Raw genomic sequence first — 7,685 nt, forward strand, 5'->3', positions numbered from 1 at the left:
GCCGGCTGGACACAACGGGACTCGCCGCGGGCGCTGTGGAGCTCCCACAAGGAAGCTGCCGGCATGTACAAGCTCCCCAGGGGCCCCTCTATCCCCCCACGGGTGCAAAAGGCAGGCACACGCCGCTCATACTCGGAACTGGCTCCCGGCCGCTTTCGGAAGGAGACGCCGACGTGGCCTTGCTCGTGCAAAGCCAGGTGGGCTTGAGGCTTCCGAAAATGCCATAAAAAAAAAAAGATTTTTTTATTATGAAGGTAGAAAAATCAGCGGGACCGACCCGCGAGCGAAGCCGACGGGGAGTTCCAGGAGGTCGGCATGAGTTGGCCGCTCCTACCGCTCTTGCCCTCAAACTCCGACGCTGGCGCTGAGGAGCTCGTACACGGCTGCAACCGGGCTGGCACGGCTTCCCCATGGCTCCTCTATCCCCCCCAGGATGCCATAGGCAGGCACACGCCGCTCACACCCGGAGCGGGCACACCGCCGCTGACATGCATCCTTCGCGGACCGGAAGTGCTTGTCAGCCGGCTGGACACAACGGGACTCGCCGCGGGCGCTGTGGAGCTCCCACAAGGAAGCTGCCGGCATGTACAAGCTCCCCAGGGGCCCCTCTATCCCCCCACGGGTGCAAAAGGCAGGCACACGCCGCTCATACTCGGAACTGGCTCCCGGCCGCTTTCGGAAGGAGACGCCGACGTGGCCTTGCTCGTGCAAAGCCAGGTGGGCTTGAGGCTTCCGAAAATGCCATAAAAAAAAAAAGATTTTTTTATTATGAAGGTAGAAAAATCAGCGGGACCGACCCGCGAGCGAAGCCGACGGGGAGTTCCAGGAGGTCGGCATGAGTTGGCCGCTCCTACCGCTCTTGCCCTCAAACTCCGACGCTGGCGCTGAGGAGCTCGTACACGGCTGCAACCGGGCTGGCACGGCTTCCCCATGGCTCCTCTATCCCCCCCAGGATGCCATAGGCAGGCACACGCCGCTCACACCCGGAGCGGGCACACCGCCGCTGACATGCATCCTTCGCGGACCGGAAGTGCTTGTCAGCCGGCTGGACACAACGGGACTCGCCGCGGGCGCTGTGGAGCTCCCACAAGGAAGCTGCCGGCATGTACAAGCTCCCCAGGGGCCCCTCTATCCCCCCACGGGTGCAAAAGGCAGGCACACGCCGCTCATACTCGGAACTGGCTCCCGGCCGCTTTCGGAAGGAGACGCCGACGTGGCCTTGCTCGTGCAAAGCCAGGTGGGCTTGAGGCTTCCGAAAATGCCATAAAAAAAAAAAGATTTTTTTATTATGAAGGTAGAAAAATCAGCGGGACCGACCCGCGAGCGAAGCCGACGGGGAGTTCCAGGAGGTCGGCATGAGTTGGCCGCTCCTACCGCTCTTGCCCTCAAACTCCGACGCTGGCGCTGAGGAGCTCGTACACGGCTGCAACCGGGCTGGCACGGCTTCCCCATGGCTCCTCTATCCCCCCCAGGATGCCATAGGCAGGCACACGCCGCTCACACCCGGAGCGGGCACACCGCCGCTGATATGCATCCTTCGCGGACCGGAAGTGCTTGTCAGCCGGCTGGACACAACGGGACTCGCCGCGGGCGCTGTGGAGCTCCCACAAGGAAGCTGCCGGCATGTACAAGCTCCCCAGGGGCCCCTCTATCCCCCCACGGGTGCAAAAGGCAGGCACACGCCGCTCATACTCGGAACTGGCTCCCGGCCGCTTTCGGAAGGAGACGCCGACGTGGCCTTGCTCGTGCAACTCCAGGTGGGCTTGAGGCTTCCGAAAATGCCATAAAAAAAAAAAGATTTTTTTATTATGAAGGTAGAAAAATCAGCGGGACCGACCCGCGAGCGAAGCCGACGGGGAGTTCCAGGAGGTCGGCATGAGTTGGCCGCTCCTACCGCTCTTGCCCTCAAACTCCGACGCTGGCGCTGAGGAGCTCGTACACGGCTGCAACCGGGCTGGCACGGCTTCCCCATGGCTCCTCTATCCCCCCCAGGATGCCATAGGCAGGCACACGCCGCTCACACCCGGAGCGGGCACACCGCCGCTGACATGCATCCTTCGCGGACCGGAAGTGCTTGTCAGCCGGCTGGACACAACGGGACTCGCCGCGGGCGCTGTGGAGCTCCCACAAGGAAGCTGCCGGCATGTACAAGCTCCCCAGGGGCCCCTCTATCCCCCCACGGGTGCAAAAGGCAGGCACACGCCGCTCATACTCGGAACTGGCTCCCGGCCGCTTTCGGAAGGAGACGCCGACGTGGCCTTGCTCGTGCAAAGCCAGGTGGGCTTGAGGCTTCCGAAAATGCCATAAAAAAAAAAAGATTTTTTTATTATGAAGGTAGAAAAATCAGCGGGACCGACCCGCGAGCGAAGCCGACGGGGAGTTCCAGGAGGTCGGCATGAGTTGGCCGCTCCTACCGCTCTTGCCCTGGAAGTCCACAGCGGGCACTGCAGAGCACCTACACGGCTGCCCCCGGTCTTGCACAGCTTCCCCATGGCTCCTGTATCCCCCCCACGGGTGCAGGCACACGCCGCTCATACACTCTGGGGCTGGCTGACAGCCCAGGTGACATGCCACCTCCTAGCCGACCGGAAGTACATGTCAGGCGGCTTGGGACATAGTGGGACCCCCCCCGCTGGCGCTGTGGAGCTCATACACTGTTGCCACCGGGCATGCACAGCTTGCATACGGCTCCTCTGCCCCGGGCTGCAATGGGCAGCACACCCCGCTCATACACTCTGGAGCTGGCTGACAGCAACTGCTGCTGATAATGATGATGACGATAATGTGCAAAGGGTTATCTATCGGCGGACAGTGTCACACTCTGGCCCTGGAACTGTGCCACGGTCTGCCTCTGCTGTTCACTACCGCCTCTGACATTTGTGAACATACCCCACTTTAACTTGATTTTAAATGTTTCACTTTCAAATGTTTCACTTTCAGTAGCAGAAATGGCATTCTTTGACATTTGGGCCTTTTTATTTTCACTGCTGCTTGGTCACCAAATGGATCTCCTTGGATTGAGGCCTAGTCCTCTCCCCACCGCCCTGGAACTCTGCCCCGGCCTACGCTGCCTGCCGTCACACCCCTGGCCCTGGAACTCTGCCCCGGCCTGCCTCTGCTGCTCACCACCGCCTCTGACATTTGTGAACATACCCCACTTTAACTTGATTTTAAATGTTTCACTTTCAAATGTTTCACTTTCAGTAGCAGAAATGGCATTCTTTGACATTTGGGCCTTTTTATTGTCACTGCTGCTTGGTCACCAAATGGATCTCCTTGGATTGAGGCCTAGTCCTCTCCCCACCGCCCTGGAACTCTGCCCCGGCCTACGCTGCCTGCCGTCACACCCCTGGCCCTGGAACTCTGCCCCGGCCTGCCCTTGCTGTTCACCACCGCCTCTGACATTTTTGAACATACCCCACTTTAACTTGATTTTAAATGTTTCACTTTCAAATGTTTCCCTTTCAGTAGCAGAAATGGCATTCTTTGACATTTGGGCCTTTTTATTTTCACTGCTGCTTGGTCACCAAATGGATCTCCTTGGATTGAGGCCTAGTCCTCTCCCCACCGCCCTGGAACTCTGCCCCGGCCTACGCTGCCTGCCGTCACACCCCTGGCCCTGGAACTCTGCCCCGGCCTGCCCTTGCTGTTCACCACCGCCTCTGACATTTTTGAACATACCCCACTTTAACTTGATTTTAAATGTTTCACTTTCAAATGTTTCACTTTCAGTAGCAGAAATGGCATTCTTTGACATTTGGGCCTTTTTATTTTCACTGCTGCTTGGTCACCAAATGGATCTCCTTGGATTGAGGCCTAGTCCTCTCCCCACCGCCCTGGAACTCTGCCCCGGCCTACGCTGCCTGCCGTCACACCCCTGGCCCTGGAACTCTGCCCCGGCCTGCCTCTGCTGCTCATTACCGTCTCTGACATTTCTGAACATACCCCACTTTAACTTGATTTTAAATGTTTCACTTTCAGTATTAAAAGTGTCATTCTTTGGCATTTGGGCCTTTTTATTGTCACTGCTGTTTAGTCACCAAATGGATCTCCTTGGATTTGAGGCCTAGTCCTCTCCCCACCGCCCTGGAACTCTGCCCCGGCCTACGCTGCCTGCCGTGACACCCCTGGCCCTGGAACTCTGCCCCGGCCTGCCTCTGCTGCTCATTACCGTCTCTGACATTTCTGAACATACCCCACTTTAACTTGATTTTAAATGTGTCACTTTCAGTATTAAAAGTGTCATTCTTTGACATTTGGGCCTTTTTATTTTCACTGCTGTTTGGTCACCAAATGGATCTCCTTACCTACCAGCAATCACCCTGGTTCTCTGGCTGGGCATGGGGATGCAAGTTGCTCCCGCTGACCCCCTTCCACCCCACCGGGACCTACCTGCAATCACTCTGGAACTCTGGCTGGGCATAGGGACACAGGTTGGTCCCGCTGCCCCCCCTTCCACCCCACCGGGACCTACCTGCAATCACCCTGGAACTCTGGCTGGGCATGGGGATGCGGTTTGCTCCAGCTGACCCCCTTCCACCCCACCGGGACCTACCTGCAATCACCCTGGAACTCTGGCTGGGCATGGGGATGCGGTTTGCTCCCGCTGACCCCCTTCCACCCCACCGGGACCTACCTGCAATCACTCTGGAACTCTGGCTGGGCATAGGGACACAGGTTGGTCCCGCTGCCCCCCCTTCCACCCCACCGGGACCTACCTGCAATCACCCTGGAACTCTGGCTGGGCATGGGGATGCGGTTTGCTCCCGCTGACCCCCTTCCACCCCACCGGGACCTACCTGCAATCACTCTGGAACTCTGGCTGGGCATAGGGACACAGGTTGGTCCCGCTGCCCCCCCTTCCACCCCACCGGGACCTACCTGCAATCACCCTGGAACTCTGGCTGGGCATGCGGATGCGGTTTGCTCCCGCTGACCCCCTTCCACCCCACCGGGACCTACCTGCAATCACTCTGGAACTCTGGCTGGGCATAGGGACACAGGTTGGTCCCGCTGCCCCCCCTTCCACCCCACCGGGACCTACCTGCAATCACCCTGGAACTCTGGCTGGGCATGGGGATGCAAGTTGCTCCCGCTGACCCCCTTCCAACCCACCGGGACCTACCTGCAATCACTCTGGAACTCTGGCTGGGCATAGGGACACAGGTTGGTCCCGCTGCCCCCCCTTCCACCCCACCGGGACCTACCTGCAATCACCCTGGAACTCTGGCTGGGCATGGGGATGCGGTTTGCTCCCGCTGACCCCCTTCCACCCCACCGGGACCTACCTGCAATCACTCTGGAACTCTGGCTGGGCATAGGGACACAGGTTGGTCCCGCTGCCCCCCCTTCCACCCCACCGGGACCTACCTGCAATCACCCTGGAACTCTGGCTGGGCATGCGGATGCGGTTTGCTCCCGCTGACCCCCTTCCAGCCCACCGGGACCTACCTGCAATCACTCTGGAACTCTGGCTGGGCATAGGGACACAGGTTGGTCCCGCTGCCCCCCCTTCCACCCCACCGGGACCTACCTGCAATCACCCTGGAACTCTGGCTGGGCATGGGGATGCAAGTTGCTCCCGCTGACCCCCTTCCAACCCACCGGGACCTACCTGCAATCACTCTGGAACTCTGGCTGGGCATAGGGACACAGGTTGGTCCCGCTGCCCCCCCTTCCACCCCACCGGGACCTACCTGCAATCACCCTGGAACTCTGGCTGGGCATGGGGATGCGGTTTGCTCCCGCTGACCCCCTTCCACCCCACCGGGACCTACCTGCAATCACTCTGGAACTCTGGCTGGGCATAGGGACACAGGTTGGTCCCGCTGCCCCCCCTTCCACCCCACCGGGACCTACCTGCAATCACCCTGGAACTCTGGCTGGGCATGGGGATGCGGTTTGCTCCCGCTGACCCCCTTCCACCCCACCGGGACCTACCTGCAATCACTCTGGAACTCTGGCTGGGCATAGGGACACAGGTTGGTCCCGCTGCCCCCCCTTCCACCCCACCGGGACCTACCTGCAATCACCCTGGAACTCTGGCTGGGCATGCGGATGCGGTTTGCTCCCGCTGACCCCCTTCCACCCCACCGGGACCTACCTGCAATCACTCTGGAACTCTGGCTGGGCATAGGGACACAGGTTGGTCCCGCTGCCCCCCCTTCCACCCCACCGGGACCTACCTGCAATCACCCTGGAACTCTGGCTGGGCATGGGGATGCAAGTTGCTCCCGCTGACCCCCTTCCAACCCACCGGGACCTACCTGCAATCACTCTGGAACTCTGGCTGGGCATAGGGACACAGGTTGGTCCCGCTGCCCCCCCTTCCACCCCACCGGGACCTACCTGCAATCACCCTGGAACTCTGGCTGGGCATGGGGATGCGGTTTGCTCCCGCTGACCCCCTTCCACCCCACCGGGACCTACCTGCAATCACTCTGGAACTCTGGCTGGGCATAGGGACACAGGTTGGTCCCGCTGCCCCCCCTTCCACCCCACCGGGACCTACCTGCAATCACCCTGGAACTCTGGCTGGGCATGCGGATGCGGTTTGCTCCCGCTGACCCCCTTCCAGCCCACCGGGACCTACCTGCAATCACTCTGGAACTCTGGCTGGGCATAGGGACACAGGTTGGTCCCGCTGCCCCCCCTTCCACCCCACCGGGACCTACCTGCAATCACCCTGGAACTCTGGCTGGGCATGGGGATGCAAGTTGCTCCCGCTGACCCCCTTCCAACCCACCGGGACCTACCTGCAATCACTCTGGAACTCTGGCTGGGCATAGGGACACAGGTTGGTCCCGCTGCCCCCCCTTCCACCCCACCGGGACCTACCTGCAATCACCCTGGAACTCTGGCTGGGCATGCGGATGCGGTTTGCTCCCGCTGACCCCCTTCCACCCCACCGGGACCTACCTGCAATCACTCTGGAACTCTGGCTGGGCATAGGGACACAGGTTGGTCCCGCTGCCCCCCCTTCCACCCCACCGGGACCTACCTGCAATCACCCTGGAACTCTGGCTGGGCATGCGGATGCGGTTTGCTCCCGCTGACCCCCTTCCACCCCACCGGGACCTACCTGCAATCACTCTGGAACTCTGGCTGGGCATAGGGACACAGGTTGGTCCCGCTGCCCCCCCTTCCACCCCACCGGGACCTACCTGCAATCACCCTGGAACTCTGGCTGGGCATGGGGATGCAAGTTGCTCCCGCTGACCCCCTTCCAACCCACCGGGACCTACCTGCAATCACTCTGGAACTCTGGCTGGGCATAGGGACACAGGTTGGTCCCGCTGCCCCCCCTTCCACCCCACCGGGACCTACCTGCAATCACCCTGGAACTCTGGCTGGGCATGGGGATGCGGTTTGCTCCCGCTGACCCCCTTCCACCCCACCGGGACCTACCTGCAATCACTCTGGAACTCTGGCTGGGCATAGGGACACAGGTTGGTCCCGCTGCCCCCCCTTCCACCCCACCGGGACCTACCTGCAATCACCCTGGAACTCTGGCTGGGCATGCGGATGCGGTTTGCTCCCGCTGACCCCCTTCCAGCCCACCGGGACCTACCACCAATCACCCTGGAACTCTGGCTGGGCATGGGGATGTAGGTTTCTCCCGCTGCCCCCCCACCGGGACCTACCACCAATCACCCTGGAACTCTGGCTGGGCATGAGGATGCAGG

Source organism: Rhinoderma darwinii, chromosome 7, assembly GCF_050947455.1.
Source record: "Rhinoderma darwinii isolate aRhiDar2 chromosome 7, aRhiDar2.hap1, whole genome shotgun sequence".
Lineage (NCBI taxonomy): Eukaryota > Metazoa > Chordata > Amphibia > Anura > Rhinodermatidae > Rhinoderma > Rhinoderma darwinii.